The sequence below is a fragment of the Ranitomeya imitator genome, chromosome 1 (assembly GCF_032444005.1).
Source record: "Ranitomeya imitator isolate aRanImi1 chromosome 1, aRanImi1.pri, whole genome shotgun sequence".
NCBI lineage: Eukaryota > Metazoa > Chordata > Amphibia > Anura > Dendrobatidae > Ranitomeya > Ranitomeya imitator.
In genome coordinates this window covers 586166937-586190702 of record NC_091282.1, presented here as the reverse complement: position 1 = coordinate 586190702, position 23766 = coordinate 586166937, and positions in this window count along the sequence as shown.

Sequence of the window (23766 nt, the reverse complement as noted above, 5' to 3'; positions counted from 1 at the left end):
GGAAAAACCTTCTCTCCTCCAGACGCAAAGAATTCCCCCTTGTGCCCGTCACCTTCCTTGGTATAAACAGATCCTCAGCGAGATATTTGTATTGTCCCCTTATATACTTATACATGGTTATTAGATCGCCCCTCAGTCGTCTTTTTTCTAGACTAAATAATCCTAATTTCGCTAATCTATCTGGGTATTGTAGTTCTCCCATCCCCTTTATTAATTTTGTTGCCCTCCTTTGTACTCTCTCTAGTTCCATTATATCCTTCCTGAGCACCGGTGCCCAAAACTGGACACAGTACTCCATGTGCGGTCTAACTAGGGATTTGTACAGAGGCAGTATAATGCTCTCATCATGTGTATCCAGACCTCTTTTAATGCACCCCATGATCCTGTTTGCCTTGGCAGCTGCTGCCTGGCACTGGCTGCTCCAGGTAAGTTTATCATTAACTTGGATCCCCAAGTCCTTCTCCCTGTCAGATTTACCCAGTGGTTTCCCGTTCAGTGTGTAATGGTGATATTGATTCCCTCTTCCCATGTGTATAACCTTACATTTATCATTGTTAAACCTCATCTGCCACCTTTCAGCCCAAGTTTCCAACTTATCCAGATCCATCTGTAGCAGAATACTATCTTCTCTTGTATTAACTGCTTTACATAGTTTTGTATCATCTGCAAATATCGATATTTTACTGTGTAAACCTTCTACCAGATCATTAATGAATATGTTGAAGAGAACAGGTCCCAATACTGACCCCTGCGGTACCCCACTGGTCACAGCGACCCAGTTAGAGGCTATACCATTTATAACCACCCTCTGCTTTCTATCACTTAGCCAGTTACTAACCCATTTACACACATTTTCCCCCAGACCAAGCATTCTCATTTTGTGTACCAACCTCTTGTGCGGCACGGTATCAAACGCTTTGGAAAAATCGAGATATACCACGTCCAATGACTCACCGTGGTCCAGCCTATAGCTTACCTCTTCATAAAAACTGATTAGATTGGTTTGACAGGAGCGATTTCTCATAAACCCATGCTGATATGGAGTTAAACAGTTATTCTCATTGAGATAATCCAGAATAACATCCCTCAGAAACCCTTCAAATATTTTACCAACAATAGAGGTTAGACTTACTGGCCTATAATTTCCAGGTTCACTTTTAGAGCCCTTTTTGAATATTGGCACCACATTTGCTATGCGCCAGTCCTGCGGAACAGACCCTGTCGCTATAGAGTCACTAAAAATAAGAAATAATGGTTTATCTATTACATTACTTAGTTCTCTTAGTACTCGTGGGTGTATGCCATCCGGACCCGGAGATTTATCTATTTTAATCTTATTTAGCCGGTTTCGCACCTCTTCTTGGGTTAGATTGGTGACCCTTAATATAGGGTTTTCATTGTTTCTTGGGATTTCACCTAGCATTTCATTTTCCACCGTGAATACCGTGGAGAAGAAGGTGTTTAATATGTTAGCTTTTTCCTCGTCATCTACAACCATTCTTTCCTCACTATTTTTTAAGGGGCCTACATTTTCAGTTTTTATTCTTTTACTATTGATATAGTTGAAGAACAGTTTGGGATTAGTTTTACTCTCCTTAGCAATGTGCTTCTCTGTTTCCTTTTTGGCAGCTTTAATTAGTTTTTTAGATAAAGTATTTTTCTCCCTATAGTTTTTTAGAGCTTCAATGGTGCCATCCTGCTTTAGTAGTGTATAGAGTGTAGAGTGTAGGGTATAGAGTGTAGGGTATAGAGTGTAGGATATAGAGTGTATGGTATAGAGTGTAGGTTATAGAGTGTAGAGTGTAGGGTATAGAGTGTAGGGTATAGAGTGTAGGGTATAGAGTGCAAGGTATAGATTGTAGGGTATAGAGTGTATAGCGTAGAGTATAGAGTGTAGGGTATAGAGTGTATGGTGTAGAGTGTAGGGTATAGAGTGTATAGTGTAGGGTATAGAGTGTAGGGTATAGAGTGTATAGTATAGAGTGTAGGGTATAGAGTGTAGGGTGTAGAGTGTGGGGTATAGAGTGTATGGTATAGAGTGTATGGTATAGAGTGTATGCTGTAGAGTGTATGGTATAGAGTGTAGGGTATAGAGTGTATGGTATAGAGTGTAGGGTATAGAGTGTAGAGTGTAGGGTATAGAGTGTAGGGTATAGAGTGTAGGGTATAGAGTGTAGGGTAAAGATTGTAGGGTATAGAGTGTAGAGTGTAGGGTATAGAGTGTAGGGTATAGAGTGTAGGATATAGAGTGTATGGTATAGAGTGTAGGTTATAGAGTGTAGAGTGTAGGGTATAGAGTGTAGGGTATAGAGTGTAGGGTATAGAGTGTAAGGTATAGATTGTAGGGTATAGAGTGTGTAGCGTAGAGTATATAGTGTAGGGTATAGAGTATATGGTGTAGAGTGTAGGGTATAGAGTGTATAGTGTAGGGTATAGAGTGTAGGGTATAGAGTGTATAGTATAGAATGTAGGGTATAGAGTGTAGGGTATAGAGTGTAGAGTGTGGGGTATAGAGTGTATGGTATAGAGTGTATGGTATAGAGTGTATGGTGTAGAGTGTATGGTATAGAGTGTAGGGTATAGAGTGTATGGTATAGAGTGTATGGTATAGAGTGTAGAGTGTAGGGTATAGAGTGTATAGTGTAGGGTATAGAATGTAGGGTATAGAGTGTATGGTATAGAGTGTAGGGAATAGATTGTAGAGTGTATGGTATAGAGTGTAGGGTATAGAGTGTAGAGTGTAGGGTATAGAGTGTAGGGTATAGAGTGTAGGGTGTAGAGTGTAGGGTATAGAGTGTAGGGTATAGAGTGTAGGGTATAGAGTGTAGAGTGTAGGGATTAGAGTGTAGGGTATAGAGTGTAGGGTATAGAGTGTAGAATGTACGGTATAGAGTGTAGGGTATAGAGTATAGAGTGTAGGGTATAGAGTGTAAAGTGTAGAGTGTAGGGTATATAGTGTAGAGTGTAGGGTATAGAGTGTAGGGTATAGAGTGTATGGAATAGAGTGTAGGGTATAGAGTGTAGAGTGTAGGGTATAGAGTGTAGGGTATAGAGCGTAGGGTGTAGGGTATAGAGTGTAGGGTAAAGAGTGTAGGGTATAGAGTGTAAAGTGTAGGGTATAGAGTGTATGGTATAGAGTGTAGGGTGTAGAGTGTAGGGTATAGAGTGTAGAGTGTAGGGTATAGAGTGTAGAGTGTAGGGTATAGAGTGTAGAGTATAGGGTATAGAAAGTAGGGTATAGAGTTTAAAGTGTATGGTATAGAGTGTAGGGGACAAAGTGTATGGTACAGAGTGTATGGTATAGAGTGTAGGGTAGAGAGTGTAGGGTATAGAGTGTAGAGTGTAGGGTATATAGTGTAGGGTGTAGAGTGTAGGGTATAGAGTGTAGGGTATAGAGTGTAGAGTGTATGGTATAGAGTGTAGGGGATAGAGTGTATGGTATAGAGTGTATGGTATAGAGTGTATGGTATAGATTGTAGGGTATAGAGTGTAGGGTATAGAGTGTAGAGTGTAGGGTATAGAGTGTAGAGTGTAGGGTATAGAGTGTAGGGTATAGAGTGTAGGGTATAGAGTGTAGGGTGTAGAGTGTAGGGTATAGAGTGTAGGGTGTAGGGTATAGAGTGTAGGGTGTAGAGTGTAGGGTATAGAGTGTAGGGTATAGAGTGTAGGGTATAGAGTGTAGGGTATAGCGTGTAGGGTATAGAGTGTAGGGTATAGAGTGTAGGGTATAGAGTGTAGGGTATAAAGTGTAGAGTGTAGGGTATAGAGTGTAGGGTATAGAGTGTAAAGTGTAGAGTGTAGGGTGTAGAGTGAAGAGTGTAGGGTATAGAGTGGAGGGTATAGAGTGTAGGGTATAGAATGTAGGGTATAAAGTGTAGAGTGTAGGGTATAGAGTGTAGGGTATAGAGTGTAGGGTATAGAGTGTAGAGTGTAGGATATAGAGTGTAGGGTATAGAGTGTAGGGTATAGAGTGTAGGGTATAGAGTGTAGGGTATAGAGTGTAGGGTATAAAGTGTAGAGTGTAGGGTATAGAGTGTAGGGTATAGAGTGTAGGGTATAGAGTGTAGGGTATAGAGTGTAGGGTATAGAGTGTAGAGTGTAGGGTATAGAGTGTAGGGTATAGAGTGTAGGGTATAGAGTGTAGGGTATAGAGTGTAGGGTATAAAGTGTAGAGTGTAGGGTATAGAGTGTAGGGTATAGAGTGTAGGGTATAGAGTGTAGAGTGTAGGGTATAGAGTGTAGGGTATAGAGTGTATGGTATAGAGTGTAGGGTATAGAGTGTAGAGTGTAGGGTATAGAGTGTAGGGTATACTGTGTAGAGTGTAGGGTATAGAGTGTAAGGTATAGAGGGTAGGGTATAGAGTGTATGTTGTAGAGTGTAGGGTATAGAGTGTAGGGTATAAAGTGTAGGGTATAGAGTGTATGGTATAGAGTTTAGGGTATAGAGTGTAGGGTATAGAGTGTAAGCTATAAAGTGTAGGGTGTAGAGTGTAGGGTATAGAGTGTAGGGTATAGAGTGTTGGGTATAGAGTGTAGGGTATAGAGTGTAGGGTATAGAGTGTAGAGTGTAGGGTATAGAGTGTAGGGTATAAAATGTAAGCTATAAAGTGTAGGGTGTAGAGTGTAGGGTATAGAGTGTAGGGTATAGAGTGTAGGGTATAGAGTGTATGGAATAGAGTGTAGGGTATAGAGTGTAGAGTGTAGGGTATAGAGTGTAGGGTATAGAGCGTAGGGTGTAGGGTATAGAGTGTAGGGTATAGTGTGTAGGGTATAGAGTGTAGAGTGTAGGGTATAGAGTGTATGGTATAGAGTGTAGGGTGTAGAGTGTAGGGTATAGAGTGTATGGTATACAGTTTAGAGTGTAGAGTGTAGGGTATAGAGTGTAGGGTATAGAGTGTATGGTATAGAGTGTAGGGTATAGAGTGTAGAGTGTAGGGTATAGAGTGTAGGGTATAGAGTGTATGGTATAGAGTGTAGGGTATAGAGTGTAGAGTGTAGGGTATAGAGTGTAGGGTATAGAGTGTAGGATATAGAGTGTATGGTATAGAGTGTAGGTTATAGAGTGTAGAGTGTAGGGTATAGAGTGTAGGGTATAGAGTGTAGCGTATAGAGTGTAAGGTATAGATTGTAGGGTATAGAGTGTATAGCGTAGAGTATAGAGTGTAGGGTATAGAGTGTATGGTGTAGAGTGTAGGGTATAGAGTGTATAGTGTAGGGTATAGAGTGTAGGGTATAGAGTGTATAGTATAGAGTGTAGGGTATAGAGTGTAGGGTATAGAGTGTAGAGTGTGGGGTATAGAGTGCATGGTATAGAGTGAATGGTGTAGAGTGTAGGGTATAGAGTGTAGGGTATAGAGTGTAGAGTGTAGGGTATAGAGTGTAGGGTATAGAGTGTAGGGTATAGAGTGTAGGGTATAGAGTGTAGGGTATAAAGTGTAGAGTGTAGGGTATAGAGTGTAGGGTATAGAGTGTAGGGTATAGAGTGTAGAGTGTAGGGTATAGAGTGTAGGGTATAGAGTGTAGGGTATAGAGTGTAGGGTATAGAGTGTAGGGTGTAGAGTGTAGGGTATAGAGTGTAGGGTATAGAGTGTAGGGTATAGAGTGTAGGGTAAAGAGTGTATGGTATAGAGTGTAGGGTATAGAGTGTAGAGTGTAGGGTATAGAGTGTAGGGTATAGAGTGTAGGGTATAGAGTGTAGGGTATAGATTGTAGGGTATAGAGTGTAGAGTGTAGGGTATAGAGTGTAGGGTATAGAGTGTATGGTATAGAGTGTAGAGTGTAGGGTATAGAGTGTGTAGGGTATAGAGTGTAGGGTATAGAGTGTAGGGAATAGAGTGTAGAGTGTATGGTATAGAGTGTAGGGTATAGAGTGTAGAATGTAGGGTATAGAGTGTAGGGTATAGAGTGTAGGGTATAGAGTGTAGAGTGTAGGGATTAGAGTGTAGGGTATAGAGTGTAGGGTATAGAGTGTAGAATGTACAGTATAGAGTGTAGGGTATAGAGTATAGAGTGTAGGGTATAGAGTGTAAAGTGTAGAGTGTAGGGTATAGAGTGTAGAGTGTAGGGTATAGAGTGTAGGGTATATAGTGTATGGAATAGAGTGTAGGGTATACAGTGTAGAGTGTAGGGTATAGAGTGTAGGGTATAGAGTGTAGGGTGTAGGGTATAGAGTGTAGGGTATAGAGTGTAGGGTATAGAGTGTAGAGTGTAGGGTATAGAGTGTATGGTATAGAGTGTAGGGTGTAGAGTGTAAGGCATAGAGTGTAGAGTGTAGGGTATAGAGTGTAGAGTGTAGGGTATAGAGTGTAGGGTATAGAGTGTAGAGTGTAGGGTATAGAAAGTAGGGTATAGAGTGTAAAGTGTATGGTATAGAGTGTAGGGGACAGAGTGTATGGTATAGAGTGTATGGTATAGAGTGTAGGGTAGAGAGTGTAGGGTATAGAGTGTAGAGTGTAGGGTATATAGTGTAGGGTGTAGAGTGTAGGGTATAGAGTGTAGGGTATAGAGTGTACAGTGTATGGTATAGACTGTAGGGGATAGAGTGTATGGTATAGAGTGTTTGGTATAGAGTGTATGGTATAGATTGTAGGGTATAGAGGGTAGGGTATAGAGTGTAGAGTGTAGGGTATAGAGTGTAGAGTGTAGGGTATAGAGTGTAGGGTATAGAGTGTAGGGTATAGAGTGTAGGGTGTAGAGTGTAGGGTATAAAGTGTAGGGTATAGGGTGTAGGGTATAGAGTGTAGGGTGTAGAGTGTAGGGTATAGAGTGTAGGGTATAGAGTGTAGGGTATAGAGTGTAGGGTATAGCGTGTAGGGTATAGAGTGTAGGGTATAGAGTGTAGGATATAGAGTGTAGGGTATAAAGTGTAGAGTGTAGGGTATAGAGTGTAGGGTATAGAGTGTAAAGTGTAGAGTGTAGGGTGTAGAGTGTAGAGTGTAGGGTATAGAGTGGAGGGTATAGAGTGTATGGTATAGAGTGTAGGGTGTAGAGTGTAGGGCATAGAGTGTAGAGTGTAGGGTATATAGAGTGTAGAGTGTAGGGTATAGAGTGTAGGGTATAGAGTGTAGAGTGTAGGGTATAGAAAGTAGGGTATAGAGTGTAAAGTGTATGGTATAGAGTGTAGGGGACAGAGTGTATGGTATAGAGTGTATGGTATAGAGTGTAGGGTAGAGAGTGTAGGGTATAGAGTGTAGAGTGTAGGGTATATAGTGTAGGGTGTAGAGTGTAGGGTATAGAGTGTAGGGTATAGAGTGTACAGTGTATGGTATAGACTGTAGGGGATAGAGTGTATGGTATAGAGTGTTTGGTATAGAGTGTATGGTATAGATTGTAGGGTATAGAGGGTAGGGTATAGAGTGTAGAGTGTAGGGTATAGAGTGTAGAGTGTAGGGTATAGAGTGTAGGGTATAGAGTGTAGGGTATAGAGTGTAGGGTGTAGAGTGTAGGGTATAGAGTGTAGGGTATAGGGTGTAGGGTATAGAGTGTAGGGTGTAGAGTGTAGGGTATAGAGTGTAGGGTATAGAGTGTAGGGTATAGAGTGTAGGGTATAGCGTGTAGGGTATAGAGTGTAGGGTATAGAGTGTAGGGTATAGAGTGTAGGGTATAAAGTGTAGAGTGTAGGGTATAGAGTGTAGGGTATAGAGTGTAGAGTGTAGGGTGTAGAGTGTAGGGTATAGAGTGGAGGGTATAGAGTGTATGGTATAGAGTGTAGGGTGTAGAGTGTAGGGCATAGAGTGTAGAGTGTAGGGTATAGAGTGTAGAGTGTAGGGTATAGAGTGTAGGGTATAGAGTGTAGAGTGTAGGGTATAGAAAGTAGGGTATAGAGTGTAAAGTGTATGGTATAGAGTGTAGGGGACAGAGTGTATGGTATAGAGTGTATGGTATAGAGTGTAAGGTAGAGAGTGTAGGGTATAGAGTGTAGAGTGTAGGGTATATAGTGTAGGGTGTAGAGTGTAGGGTATAGAGTGTAGGGTATAGAGTGTACAGTGTATGGTATAGACTGTAGGGGATAGAGTGTATGGTATAGAGTGTTTGGTATAGAGTGTATGGTATAGATTGTAGGGTATAGAGGGTAGGGTATAGAGTGTAGAGTGTAGGGTATAGAGTGTAGGGTATAGAGTGTAGGGTATAGAGTGTAGGGTGTAGAGTGTAGGGTATAGAGTGTAGGGTATAGGGTGTAGGGTATAGAGTGTAGGGTGTAGAGTGTAGGGTATAGAGTGTAGGGTATAGAGTGTAGGGTATAGAGTGTAGGGTGTAGAGTGTAGGGTATAGAGTGTATGGTATACAGTTTAGAGTGTAGAGTGTAGGGTATAGAGTGTAGGGTATAGAGTGTATGGTATAGAGTGTAGGGTATAGAGTGTAGAGTGTAGGGTATAGAGTGTAGGGTATAGAGTGTAGGGTATAGAGTGTATGGTATAGAGTGTAGGGTATAGAGTGTAGAGTGTAGGGTATAGAGTGTAGGGTATAGAGTGTAGGATATAGAGTGTATGGTATAGAGTGTAGGTTATAGAGTGTAGAGTGTAGGGTATAGAGTGTAGGGTATAGAGTGTAGCGTATAGAGTGTAAGGTATAGATTGTAGGGTATAGAGTGTATAGCGTAGAGTATAGAGTGTAGGGTATAGAGTGTATGGTGTAGAGTGTAGGGTATAGAGTGTATAGTGTAGGGTATAGAGTGTAGGGTATAGAGTGTATAGTATAGAGTGTAGGGTATAGAGTGTAGGGTATAGAGTGTAGAGTGTGGGGTATAGAGTGTATGGTATAGAGTGAATGGTGTAGAGTGTATGGTATAGAGTGTAGGGTAAAGAGTGTATGGTATAGAGTGTAGGGTATAGAGTGTAGAGTGTAGGGTATAGAGTGTAGGGTATAGAGTGTAGGGTATAGAGTGTAGGGTATAGATTGTAGGGTATAGAGTGTAGAGTGTAGGGTATAGAGTGTAGGGTATAGAGTGTATGGTATAGAGTGTAGAGTGTAGGGTATAGAGTGTGTAGGGTATAGAGTGTAGGGTATAGAGTGTAGGGAATAGAGTGTAGAGTGTATGGTATAGAGTGTAGGGTATAGAGTGTAGAATGTAGGGTATAGAGTGTAGGGTATAGAGTGTAGGGTATAGAGTGTAGAGTGTAGGGATTAGAGTGTAGGGTATAGAGTGTAGGGTATAGAGTGTAGAATGTACAGTATAGAGTGTAGGGTATAGAGTATAGAGTGTAGGGTATAGAGTGTAAAGTGTAGAGTGTAGGGTATAGAGTGTAGAGTGTAGGGTATAGAGTGTAGGGTATATAGTGTATGGAATAGAGTGTAGGGTATAGAGTGTAGAGTGTAGGGTATAGAGTGTAGGGTATAGAGTGTAGGGTGTAGGGTATAGAGTGTAGGGTATAGAGTGTAGGGTATAGAGTGTAGAGTGTAGGGTATAGAGTGTATGGTATAGAGTGTAGGGTGTAGAGTGTAGGGCACAGAGTGTAGAGTGTAGGGTATAGAGTGTAGAGTGTAGGGTATAGAGTGTAGGGTATAGTGTGTAGAGTGTAGGGTATAGAAAGTAGGGTATAGAGTGTAAAGTGTATGGTATAGAGTGTAGGGGACAGAGTGTATGGTATAGAGTGTATGGTATAGAGTGTAGGGTAGAGAGTGTAGGGTATAGAGTGTAGAGTGTAGGGTATATAGTGTAGGGTGTAGAGTGTAGGGTATAGAGTGTAGGGTATAGAGTGTACAGTGTATGGTATAGACTGTAGGGGATAGAGTGTATGGTATAGAGTGTTTGGTATAGAGTGTATGGTATAGATTGTAGGGTATAGAGGGTAGGGTATAGAGTGTAGAGTGTAGGGTATAGAGTGTAGAGTGTAGGGTATAGAGTGTAGGGTATAGAGTGTAGGGTATAGAGTGTAGGGTGTAGAGTGTAGGGTATAGAGTGTAGGGTATAGGGTGTAGGGTATAGAGTGTAGGGTGTAGAGTGTAAGGTATAGAGTGTAGGGTATAGAGTGTAGGGTATAGAGTGTAGGGTATAGCGTGAAGGGTATAGAGTGTAGGGTATAGAGTGTAGGGTATAGAGTGTAGGGTATAAAGTGTAGAGTGTAGGGTATAGAGTGTAGGGTATAGAGTGTAAAGTGTAGAGTGTAGGGTGTAGAGTGTAGAGTGTAGGGTATAGAGTGGAGGGTATAGAGTGTATGGCATAGAGTGTAGGGTGTAGAGTGTAGGGCATAGAGTGTAGAGTGTAGGGTATATAGAGTGTAGAGTGTAGGGTATAGAGTGTAGGGTATAGAGTGTAGAGTGTAGGGTATAGAAAGTAGGGTATAGAGTGTAAAGTGTATGGTATAGAGTGTAGGGGACAGAGTGTATGGTATAGAGTGTATGGTATAGAGTGTAGGGTAGAGAGTGTAGGGTATAGAGTGTAGAGTGTAGGGTATATAGTGTAGGGTGTAGAGTGTAGGGTATAGAGTGTAGGGTATAGAGTGTACAGTGTATGGTATAGACTGTAGGGGATAGAGTGTATGGTATAGAGTGTTTGGTATAGAGTGTATGGTATAGATTGTAGGGTATAGAGGGTAGGGTATAGAGTGTAGAGTGTAGGGTATAGAGTGTAGAGTGTAGGGTATAGAGTGTAGGGTATAGAGTGTAGGGTATAGAGTGTAGGGTGTAGAGTGTAGGGTATAGAGTGTAGGGTATAGGGTGTAGGGTATAGAGTGTAGGGTGTAGAGTGTAGGGTATAGAGTGTAGGGTATAGAGTGTAGGGTATAGAGTGTAGTCTATAGCGTGTAGGGTATAGAGTGTAGGGTATAGAGTGTAGGGTATAGAGTGTAGGGTATAATGTGTAGAGTGTAGGGTATAAAGTGTAGGGTATAGAGTGTAAAGTGTAGAGTGTAGGGTGTAGAGTGTAGAGTGTAGGGTATAGAGTGGAGGGTATAGAGTGTATGGTATAGAGTGTAGGGTGTAGAGTGTAGGGCATAGAGTGTAGAGTGTAGGGTATAGAGTGTAGAGTGTAGGGTATAGAGTGTAGGGTATAGAGTGTAGAGTGTAGAGTATAGAAAGTAGGGTATAGAGTGTAAAGTGTATGGTATAGAGTGTAGGGGACAGAGTGTATAGTATAGAGTGTATGGTATAGAGTGTAGGGTAGAGAGTGTAGGGTATAGAGTGTAGAGTGTAGGGTATATAGTGTAGGGTGTAGAGTGTAGGGTATAGAGTGTAGGGTATAGAGTGTACAGTGTATGGTATAGACTGTAGGGGATAGAGTGTATGGTATAGAGTGTTTGGTATAGAGTGTATGGTATAGATTGTAGGGTATAGAGGGTAGGGTATAGAGTGTAGAGTGTAGGGTATAGAGTGTAGAGTGTAGGGTATAGAGTGTAGGGTATAGAGTGTAAGGTATAGAGTGTAGGGTGTAGAGTGTAGGGTATAGAGTGTAGGGTATAGGGTGTAGGGTATAGAGTGTAGGGTGTAGAGTGTAGGGTATAGAGTGTAGGGTATAGAGTGTAGGGTATAGAGTGTAGGGTATAGCGTGTAGGGTATAGAGTGTAGGGTATAGAGTGTAGGGTATAGAGTGTAGGGTATAAAGTGTAGAGTGTAGGGTATAGAGTGTAGGGTATAGAGTGTAAAGTGTAGAGTGTAGGGTGTAGAGTGTAGAGTGTAGGGTATAGAGTGGAGGGTATAGAGTGTATGGTATAGAGTGTAGGGTGTAGAGTGTAGGGCATAGAGTGTAGAGTGTAGGGTATAGAGTGTAGAGTGTAGGGTATAGAGTGTAGGGTATAGAGTGTAGAGTGTAGGGTATAGAAAGTAGGGTATAGAGTGTAAAGTGTATGGTATAGAGTGTAGGGGACAGAGTGTATGGTATAGAGTGTATGGTATAGAGTGTAGGGTAGAGAGTGTAGGGTATAGAGTGTAGAGTGTAGGGTATATAGTGTAGGGTGTAGAGTGTAGGGTATAGAGTGTAGGGTATAGGGTGTAGGGTATAGAGTGTAGGGTGTAGAGTGTAGGGTATAGAGTGTAGGGTATAGGGTGTAGGGTATAGAGTGTAGGGTGTAGAGTGTAGGGTATAGAGTGTAGGGTATAGAGTGTAGGGTATAGAGTGTACGGTATAGCGTGTAGGGTATAGAGTGTAGGGTATAGAGTGTAGGGTATAGAGTGTAGGGTATAAAGTGTAGAGTGTAGGGTATAGAGTGTAGGGTATAGAGTGTAAAGTGTAGAGTGTATGGTGTAGAGTGTAGAGTGTAGGGTATAGAGTGGAGGGTATAGAGTGTAGGGTATAGAGTGTAGGGTATAAAGTGTAGAGTGTAGGGTATAGAGTGTAGAGTGTAGGGTATAGAGTGTAGAGTGTAGGGTATAGAGTGTAGGGTATAGAGTGTAGGGTATAGAGTGTAGGGTATAAAGTGTAGAGTGTAGGGTATAGAGTGTAGGGTATAGAGTGTAGGGTATAGAGTGTAGGGTATAGAGTGTAGGGTATAGAGTGTAGAGTGTAGAATATAGAGTGTAGGGAATAGAGTGTAGGGTATAGAGTGTAGGGTATAGAGTGTAGGGTATAGAGTGTAGGGTATAAAGTGTAGAGTGTAGGGTATAGAGTGTAGGGTATAGAGTGTAGGGTATAGAGTGTAGAGTGTAGGGTATAGAGTGTAGGGTATAGAGTGTATGGTATAGAGTGTAGGGTATAGAATGTAGAGTGTAGGGTATAGAGTGTAGGGTATACTGTGTAGAGTGTAGGGTATAGAGTGTAAGGTATAGAGGGTAGGGTATAGAGTGTATGGTGCAGAGTGTAGGGTATAGAGTGTAGGGTATAGAGTGTAGGGTATAGAGTGTATGGTATAGAAGTTAGGGTATAGAGTGTAGGGTATAGAGTGTAAGCTCTAGAGTGTAGGGTGTAGAGTGTAGGGTATAGAGTGTAGGGTATAGAGTGTAGGGTATAGAGTGTAGGGTATAGAGTGTAGAGTGTATGGTATAGAGTGTAGGGTATAGAGTGTAGAGTGTATGGTATAGAGTGTAGGGTATAGAGTGTAAGCTATAAAGTGTAGGGTGTAGAGTGTAGGTTATAGAGTGTAGGGTATAGAGTGTAGGGTATAGAGTGAAGGGTATAGAGTGTGAGGTATAGAGCGTAGGGTTTAGGGTATAGAGTGTAGGGTATAGAGTGTAAGGTATAAAGTGAAGGGTGTAGAGTGTAGGGGATAGAGTGTAGGGTATAGAGTGTAGGGTATAGAGGGTAGGGTATAGAGTGTATGGTGTAGAGTGTAGAGTGTAGGGTATAGAGTGTAGGGTATAGAGTGTAGGGTATAGAGTGTATGGTATAGAGTGTAGGGTATAGAGTGTAGGGTATAGAGTGTAGAGTGTAGGGTATAGAGTGTAGAGTGTAGGGTATAGAGTGTAGGGTATAGAGTGTATGGAATAGAGTGTAGGGTATAAAGTGTAGAGTGTAGGGTATAGAGTGTAGGGTATAGAGTGTAGGGTGTAGAGTGTAGGGTATAGAGTGTAGAGTGTAGGGTATATAGTGTAGAGTGTAGGGTATAGAGTGTAGAGTATAGGGTATAGAAAGTAGGGTATAGAGTTTAAAGTGTATGGTATAGAGTGTAGGGGACAAAGTGTATGGTACAGAGTGTATGGTATAGAGTGTAGGGTAGAGAGTGTAGGGTATAGAGTGTAGAGTGTAGGGTATATAGTGTAGGGTGTAGAGTGTAGGGTATAGAGTGTAGGGTATAGAGTGTAGAGTGTATGGTATAGAGTGTAGGGGATAGAGTGTATGGTATAGAGTGTATGGTATAGAGTGTATGGTATAGATTGTAGGGTATAGAGTGTAGGGTATAGAGTGTAGGGTATAGAGTGTAGAGTGTAGAGTGTAGGGTATAGAGTGTAGGGTATAGGGTGTAGGGTATAGAGTGTAGGGTGTAGAGTGTAGGGTATAGAGTGTAGGGTATAGAGTGTAGGGTATAGAGTGTAGGGTATAGCGTGTAGGGTATAGAGTGTAGGGTATAGAGTGTAGGGTATAGAATGTAGGGTATAAAGTGTAGAGTGTAGGGTATAGAGTGTAGGGTATAGAGTGTAAAGTGTAGAGTGTAGGGAGTAGAGTGTAGAGTGTAGGGTATAGAGTGGAGGGTATAGAGTGTAGGGTATAGAATGTAGGGTATAAAGTGTAGAGTGTAGGGTATAGAGTGTAGGGTATAGAGTGTAGGGTATAGAGTGTAGAGTGTAGGATATAGAGTGTAGGGTATAGAGTGTAGGGTATAGAGTGTAGGGTATAGAGTGTAGGGTATAAAGTGTAGAGTGTAGGGTATAGAGTGTAGGGTATAGAGTGTAGGGTATAGAGTGTAGGGTATAGAGTGTAGGGTATAGAGTGTAGAGTGTAGGGTATAGAGTGTAGGGTATAGAGTGTAGGGTATAGAGTGTAGGGTATAGAGTGTAGGGTATAGAGTGTAGGGTATAAAGTGTAGAGTGTAGGGTATAGAGTGTAGGGTATAGAGTGTAGGGTATAGAGTGTAGAGTGTAGGGTATAGAATGTAGGGTATAGAGTGTATGGTATAGAGTGTAGGGTATAGAGTGTAGAGTGTAGGGTATAGAGTGTAGGGTATACTGTGTAGAGTGTAGGGTATAGAGTGTAAGGTATAGAGGGTAGGGTATAGAGTGTATGTTGTAGAGTGTAGGGTATAGAGTGTACGGTATAAAGTGTAGGGTATAGAGTGTATGGTATAGAGTTTAGGGTATAGAGTGTAGGGTATAGAGTGTAAGCTATAAAGTGTAGGGTGTAGAGTGTAGGGTATAGAGTGTAGGGTATAGAGTGTTGGGTATAGAGTGTAGGGTATAGAGTGTAGGGTATAGAGTGTAGAGTGTAGGGTATAGAGTGTAGGGTATAAAATGTAAGCTATAAAGTGTAGGGTGTAGAGTGTAGGGTAGATAGTGTAGGGTATAGAGTGTAGGGTATAGAGTGTATGGAATAGAGTGTAGGGTATAGAGTGTAGAGTGTAGGGTATAGAGTGTAGGGTATAGAGCGTAGGGTGTAGGGTATAGAGTGTAGGGTATAGTGTGTAGGGTATAGAGTGTAGAGTGTAGGGTATAGAGTGTATGGTATAGAGTGTAGGGTGTAGAGTGTAGGGTATAGAGTGTATGGTATACAGTTTAGAGTGTAGAGTGTAGGGTATAGAGTGTAGGGTATAGAGTGTATGGTATAGAGTGTAGGGTATAGAGTGTAGAGTGTAGGGTATAGAGTGTAGGGTATAGAGTGTAGGGTATAGAGTGTATGGTATAGAGTGTAGGGTATAGAGTGTAGAGTGTAGGGTATAGAGTGTAGGGTATAGAGTGTAGGATATAGAGTGTATGGTATAGAGTGTAGGTTATAGAGTGTAGAGTGTAGGGTATAGAGTGTAGGGTATAGAGTGTAGCGTATAGAGTGTAAGGTATAGATTGTAGGGTATAGAGTGTATAGCGTAGAGTATAGAGTGTAGGGTATAGAGTGTATGGTGTAGAGTGTAGGGTATAGAGTGTATAGTGTAGGGTATAGAGTGTAGGGTATAGAGTGTATAGTATAGAGTGTAGGGTATAGAGTGTAGGGTATAGAGTGTAGAGTGTGGGGTATAGAGTGTATGGTATAGAGTGAATGGTGTAGAGTGTATGGTATAGAGTGTAGGGTAAAGAGTGTATGGTATAGAGTGTAGGGTATAGAGTGTAGAGTGTAGGGTATAGAGTGTAGGGTATAGAGTGTAGGGTATAGAGTGTAGGGTATAGATTGTAGGGTATAGAGTGTAGAGTGTAGGGTATAGAGTGTAGGGTATAGAGTGTATGGTATAGAGTGTAGAGTGTAGGGTATAGAGTGTGTAGGGTATAGAGTGTAGGGTATAGAGTGTAGGGAATAGAGTGTAGAGTGTATGGTATAGAGTGTAGGGTATAGAGTGTAGAATGTAGGGTATAGAGTGTAGGGTATAGAGTGTAGGGTATAGAGTGTAGAGTGTAGGGATTAGATTGTAGGGTATAGAGTGTAGAGTGTAGGGTATAGAGTGTAAAGTGTAGAGTGTAGGGTATAGAGTGTAGAGTGTAGGGTATAGAGTGTAGGGTATATAGTGTATGGAATAGAGTGTAGGGTATAGAGTGTAGAGTGTAGGGTATAGAGTGTAGGGTATAGAGTGTAGGGTGTAGGGTATAGAGTGTAGGGTATAGAGTGTAGGGTGTAGAGTGTAGGGTATAGAGTGTAGGGTATAGAGTGTAGGGTATAGAGTGAAGGGTATAGAGTGTGAGGTATAGAGCGTAGGGTTTAGGGTATAGAGTGTAGGGTATAGAGTGTAAGGTATAAAGTGAAGGGTGTAGAGTGTAGGGGATAGAGTGTAGGGTATAGAGTGTAGGGTATAGAGGGTAGGGTATAGAGTGTATGGTGTAGAGTGTAGAGTGTAGGGTATAGAGTGTAGGGTATAGAGTGTAGGGTATAGAGTGTATGGTATAGAGTGTAGGGTATAGAGTGTAGGGTATAGAGTGTAGAGTGTAGGGTATAGAGTGTAGAGTGTAGGGTATAGAGTGTAGGGTATAGAGTGTATGGAATAGAGTGTAGGGTATAAAGTGTAGAGTGTAGGGTATAGAGTGTAGGGTATAGAGTGTAGGGTGTAGGGTGTAGAGCGTAGGGTATAGAGTGTAGGGTATAGAGTGTAGAGTGTAGGGTATAGAGTGTATGGTATAGAGTGTAGGGTGTAGAGTGTAGGGTATAGAGTGTAGAGTGTAGGGTATAGAGTGTAGAGTGTAGGGTATAGAGTGTAGGGTATAGAGTGTAGAGTATAGGGTATAGAAAGTAGGGTATAGAGTGTAAAGTGTATGGTATAGAGTGTAGGGGACAGAGTGTATGGTATAGAGTGTATGGTATAGAGTGTAGGGTAGAGATTGTAGGGTATAGAGTGTAGAGTGTAGGGTATATAGTGTAGGGTGTAGAGTGTAGGGTATAGAGTGTAGGGTATAGAGCGTAGAGTGTATGGTATAGAGTGTAGGGGATAGAGTGTATGGTATAGAGTGTATGGTATAGATTGTAGGGTATAGAGTGTAGGGTATAGAGTGTAGAGTGTAGGGTATAGAGTGTAGAGTGTAGGGTATAGAGTGTAGGGTATAGAGTGTAGGGTATAGAGTGTAGGGTATAGAGTATAGGGTGTAGAGTGTAGGGTATAGAGTGTAGGGTATAGGGTGTAGGGTGTAGAGTGTAGGGTATAGAGTGTAGGGTATAGAGTGTAGGGTATAGAGTGTAGGGTATAGCGTGTAGGGTATAGAATGTAGGGTATAGAGTGTAGGGTATAGAGTGTAGAGTGTAGGGTATAGAGTGTAGAGTGTAGGGTATAGAGTGTAGGGTATAGAGTGTAGAGTGTAGGGTATAGAAAGTAGGGTATAGAGTGTAAAGTGTATAGTATAGAGTGTAGGGGACAGAGTGTATGGTATAGAGTGTATGGTATAGAGTGTAGGGTAGAGAGTGTAGGGTATAGAGTGTAGAGTGTAGGGTATATAGTGTAGGGTGTAGAGTGTAGGGTATAGAGTGTAGGGTATAGAGTGTAGAGTGTATGGTATAGAGTGTAGGGGATAGAGTGTAGGGTATAGAGTGTAGAGTGTAGGGTATAAAGTGTAGAGTGTAGGGTATAGAGTGTAGGGTATAGAGTGTAGGGTATAGAGTGTAGGGTATAGAGTGTAGGGTGTAGAGTGTAGGGCATAGAATGTAGGGTATAGAGTGTAGGGTATAGAGTGTAGGGTGTAGAGTGTAGGGTATAGAGTGTAGGGTATAGAGTGTAGGGTATAGAGTGTAGGGTATGGCGTGTAGGGTATAGAATGTAGGGTATAGAGTGTAGGGTATAGAGTGTAGGGTATAGAGTGTAGAGTGTAGGGTATAGAGTGTAGGGTATAGAGTGTAAAGTGTAGAGTGTAGGGTGTAGAGTGTAGAGTGTAGGGTATAGAGTGGAGGGTATAGAATGTAGGGTATAGAGTGTAGGGTATAAAGTGTAGAGTGTAGGGTTTAGAGTGTAGGGTATAGAGTGTAGGGTATAGAGTGTAGAGTGTAGGGTATAGAGTGTAGGGTATAGAGTGTAGGGTATAGAGTGTAGGGTATAAAGTGTAGAGTGTAGGGTATAGAGTGTAGGGTATAGAGTGTAGGGTATAGAGTGTAGGGTATAGAGTGTAGGGTATAGAGTGTAGGGTATAAAGTGTAGAGTGTAGGGTATAGAGTGTAGGGTATAGAGTGTAGGGTATAGATTGTAGGGTATAGAGTGTAGAGTGTAGGGTATAGAGTGTAGGGTATAGAGTGTAGGGTGTAGAGTGTAGGGTATAGTGTGTAGGGTATAGAGTGTAGGGTATAGAGTATAGGGTATAGAGTGTAGGGTGTAGAGTGTAGGGTATAGAGTGTAGGGTATAGGGTGTAGGGTATAGAGTGTAGGGTGTAGAGTGTAGGGTATAGAGTGTAGGGTATAGAGTGTAGGGTATAGAGTGTAGGGTATAGCGTGTAGGGTATAGAATGTAGGGTATAGAGTGTAGGGTATAGAGTGTAGAGTGTAGGGTATAGAGTGTAGAGTGTAGGGTATAGAGTGTAGGGTATAGAGTGTAGAGTGTAGGGTATAGAAAGTAGGGTATAGAGTGTAAAGTGTATGGTATAGAGTGTAGGGGACAAAGTGTATGGTATAGAGTGTATGGTATAGAGTGTAGGGTAGAGAGTGTAGGGTATAGAGTGTAGAGTGTAGGGCATATAGTGTAGGGTGTAGAGTGTAGGGTATAGAGTGTAGAGTGTATGGTATAGAGTGTAGGGGATAGAGTGTAGGGTATAGAGTGTAGAGTGTAGGGTATAGAGTGTAGAGTGTAGGGTATAGAGTGTAGAGTGTAGGGTATAGAGTGTAGGGTATAGAGTGTAGGGTGTAGAGTGTAGGGTATAGAGTGTAGGGTATAGAGTGTAGGGTATAGCGTGTAGGGTATAGAATGTAGGGTATAGAGTGTAGGGTATAGAGTGTAGGGTATAAAGTGTAGAGTGTAGGGTATAGAGTGTAGGGTATAGAGTGTAGGGTATAGAGTGTAGGGTATAGCGTGTAGGGTATAGAATGTAGGGTATAGAGTGTAGGGTATAGAGTGTAGGGTATAAAGTGTAGAGTGTAAGGTATAGAGTGTAGGGTATAGAGTGTAAAGTGTAGAGTGTATGGTGTAGAGTGTAGAGTGTAGGGTATAGAGTGGAGGGTATAGAGTGTAGGGTATAGAGTGTAGGGTATAAAGTGTAGAGTGTAGGGTATAGAGTGTAGGGTATAGAGTGTAGGGTATAGAGTGTAGAGTGTAGGGTATAGAGTGTAGGGTATAGAGTGTAGGGTATAGAGTGTAGGGTATAGAGTGTAGGGTATAAAGTGTAGAGTGTAGGGTATAGAGTGTAGGGTATAGAGTGTAGGGTATAGATTGTAGGGTATAGAGTGTAGAGTGTAGGGTATAGAGTGTAGGGTATAGAGTGTATGGTATAGAGTGTAGAGTGTAGGGTATAGACTGTAGGGTATAGAGTGTATGGTATAGAGTGTATGGTATAGAGTGTAGGGTATAGAGTGTAGAGTGTAGAGTATAGAGAGTAGGGTATAGAGTGTAGGGTATAGAGTGTAGGGTATAGATTGTAGGGTATAGAGTGTAGGGTATAGGGTGTAAGGTATAGAGTGTATGTTATAGAGTGTAGAGTGTAGGGTATAGAGTGTATAGTGTAGGGTATTGAGTGTAGGGTATAGAGTGTATGGTATAGAGTGTAGGGAATAGAGTGTAGAGTGTAGGGTATAGAGTGTATGGTATAGAGCGTAGGGTATAGAGTGTAGAGTGTAGGGTATAGAGTGTAGGGTATAGAGTGTAGGGTATAGAGTGTAGGGTATAGAGTGTAGAGTGTAGAGTATAGAGTGTAGGGTATAGAGTGTAGGGTATAGAGTGTAGAGTGTAGGGATTAGAGTGTAGGGTATAGAGTGTAGGGTATAGAGTGTAGAATGTACGGTATAGAGTGTAGGGTATAGAGTATAGAGTGTAGGGTATAGAGTGTAGGGTATAGAGTGTAAAGTGTAGATTGTAGGGTATAGAGTGTAGAGTGTAGGGTATAGAGTGTAGGGTATAGAGTGTATGGAATAGAGTGTAGGGTATAGAGTGTAAAGTGTAGAGTGTAGGGTATAGAGTGTAGAGTGTAGGGTATAGAGTGTAGGGTATAGAGTGTAGGGTATAGAGTGTAGGGTATAGAGTGTAGGGTATAGATTGTAGGGTATAGAGTGTAGAGTATAGGGTATAGAGTGTAGGGTATAGAGGGTATGGTATAGAGTGTAAAGTGTAGGGTATAGAGTGTAGGGTATAGAGGGCATGGTATAGAGTGTAGAGTGTAGGGTATAGAGTTTATAGTGTAGGGTATAGAGTGTAGGGTATAGAGTGTATGGTATAGAGTGTAGGGAATAGAGTGTAGAGTGTATGGTATAGAGTGTAGGGTATAGAGTGTAGAGTGTAGGGTATAGAGTGTAGGGTATAGAGTGTAGGGTAAACGTACAAAGAAAGAATATAAGCAACCTAGGGAAAAATAATCAGTTGTGTAACATATAATCCCTTAAAACATCAATTTATTTATATATATATTAAAAAAACCAATTCCCAGTGGAGAAAATAATAAATAAACAACAGGATCCAGATGTGCACCTAACCTGTCAAATAGCCCTGCACTTAGCTACTATCCCTACCTACCAGTGGAGGTTGGCACCCTAATAGATCGATTTGGCGCCCCCACTCAACGCCGGCTGACCCAGACTCACCCTGATAAATATCTCGCGAGCTACAGGTGGGAAAACAATAAGCTATTGAAAGAAATGAAGGAAGGGCTGGAGAGATAAACTAAGGTGCACAAAAAAATAAAATAATAAATAACCCCAGTATTGGTATAGCATACAGTAACAAAGCTACTTATGTGTGCTGCATACAAGCCATGGTACCATCACATAAGAGCTATACTCATAGTGTGCCGGCTAAGAAAAAAAAAACTGGAATAAACAAATATAGCCAGCACTCAAGAGGTTACAGACTACAACAAAAATAATACTGATAACTGGGGTAGGTAAAATATCCTCAGAATAGCCTGATATGGTGTATGTCAGCAGACTGTTAATAACAGACCCTTTTTACACAGCCTGAGATAGTATGTGCCAATAGTATCATGGTAGATGATAGATGGTGTGACATAGCAATCATATGTAGCTGACATGAAAAACAATAATATTGTCACACAGCACAATAGAAAAAATCTATTCCATGTCTAAGCACCAGACTGAAGACAGATCAATATATCAGCAATGCACAGCATCAGCATATTGGTGTACATGATATACAGGACAGCTAGAGAAGGACATAGGCCAAATCAACTTAGCTGCCAGGTAATCGCCCCGACGCGTTTCCCCGCAAGACGGTTCCTCAGGAGGCAAAGATATCAGGAGGCATATGTAATGGATGCAGGCGCCATGATGCTTGGGCAGGCCTGAGTAAATCCCACAGGGGGAGGGATTTTATAGTAAAAGATGAGATCCACCGGCCAGTAATGACTCGCCAGTGGAGACCCACCCCCAATTGACAAAACAACACCGGGTACAGATAATCCGATCCATAAATTGGATCGATAATTTAAGAATTGTCCATAAGAGCATGTGGTTCCCTCACCCACGGCTAACCGGATCATAATGTAAGTAAACAGTACATACCATGTCTAATCTATATGGCATCCTCCATATCGGCGTGAGGATACACGTGGCGCGATGGGGGCCGCCATAGTAAGGACTCACCGTGCGAAGCCCGCATGCGCAGACCGCGCGCATAAGCAAGCGCCGGCACCAAAGTGGAACGCACGCTTGGAGCGCACAAGTGTGCATCCATCAGATGAATGAGTGGAGTCGCACCTGCGCAGTGACATAGCCAGAGGGCGCCTGCGCAATGAAATGAGACAGGCAAGGCAGCACAATGCGCACGCGTATGGGACCCACAGTGCCTGCAACCTGAATAAATATATACATAAATTGGGGTATAACAAAAAAGGCCACCATATAATGGCAGCAAATATTTGATATAAACAGTCACGGGTAACATATGCGCCTCCTGCCAATTTAGAAAGAAGGCACGGTGTATTGCTAAGAGACCAAAAGAGCCCCAGAAGTAAAAATCTAATATATAAACAGCCGCCAAAACACATAGAGTAACCATATAATCACATGCAGCGGCACGATTAACATTCTATCCAGCATCATATGTTAAACACACCTAAAGATAAACGGAGGACCGTATTGTTGCAGTAATAGGGTTAAATATAGATGTCCATATAGAACTAGTATGAAAGAAACATAGAAAAAATACATAAATAGATAAAGGGAGTTGAACAATAATAAAGATATAGTATAGGGTCAAAATTGACTACTGCATCAAAAACAGTATGCAGAGTATATGGCGGTTCCGACTACGGTTCCCAATATCTTCATTTGCTAAAAACACAGTGCAAGAAAAGGACTAGACAGAATACCAGAGATGCATACTTTATAGGAAACAGGTAAACGTAAGGGATTCGTTTAGGCCTCTCGGGGAGACTGACTGCATGCGAAAAATCCACTCCGCTTCCCGTTTAAAGAGGGCCTTGTCAAAATCTCCACCTCTAATCCTAGGTTGTAGGAGTTCTATCATACAAAAGGTAATCCCATCCAGGTTCCCTCCATGTACTAGGTTGACATGGCGAGCAACTGGAGTGTCCCTCCTATGCCTGATGTCCCCCAGATGTTCTCCAAATCTAGTTCTAAGTTCCCTAGTAGTCTTTCCAATATAATCTAGGGGGCAGGGGCAAGTGATCTTATATACAACTCCAGTGGACTTACAATTGCCAAAGTCCCTAATATCAAAAGTTCTACCAGTAGCAGCACTGGTAAACTGTTTTGTTTGCTTGGCATATTGGCATTTGGAGCAATTACCACACCTAAAGAAACCCAGAGGTTTTCTCTCTAGCCATGTTCCTGTGCCCTGTGGTTTTTGATAGAGGCTATGCACTAGCCTATCCCCAATTGACCTCCCTCTCCTGTAAGTGATACTGGGTGTAGATGGAACAACATCCTTCAGGTATGGATCCGCTCGAAGTATCCCCCAGTGTCTTCTCATGATTTGAAATATTCTTTCAGATTGACTATCAAATGTCCCTATGAGTCTAACGGGGTCAGGAGATATTGTAGAAGTCTCCCTCGTTCTCAACAGCAAGGATCTATCCCTCCCAAGTGCCTCATTATAGGACCTGGCCAAAATGTCCGTGGGGTACCCCCTCTCTCTAAACCTCTGATGTAATTCACTGGCTTGATGTTTAAACGTATCTATATCAGAGCAGTTCCTTCTAATACGAAGAAACTGCCCCCTAGGTATACCACGTTTAAGAGGGGTAGGATGATGGCTCTGCCACTGCAACAGGCTATTTGTTGCAGTGGGTTTACGGTACGTACATGTACTGATCCCCCCCTTTTCATTTTTGGTGATTTTCAGGTCTAGAAAAGCGATACTCTGTTCCTGAATGTCGGATGTGAACCTCATCCCTATATTGTTGATGTTAATCTCTTCTATAAATTTGTCAAACTCCGCCCCTGGGCCAGACCACAACACTAGAATATCGTCAATGTATCTGGCCCAGAGGCAGATATATGGCTGCCACCACTTCTCTTCCTCAGGAAAAATATGGGTTTCCTCCCACCAGCCCAGGAACAGATTGGCATAAGTGGGGGCACAGGGGCTCCCCATTGCCGTGCCCCTGAGCTGGTGGAAGTACTTCCCATTGAAGATAAAATAATTATGGGAGAGTGTGAAAAGAAGAAG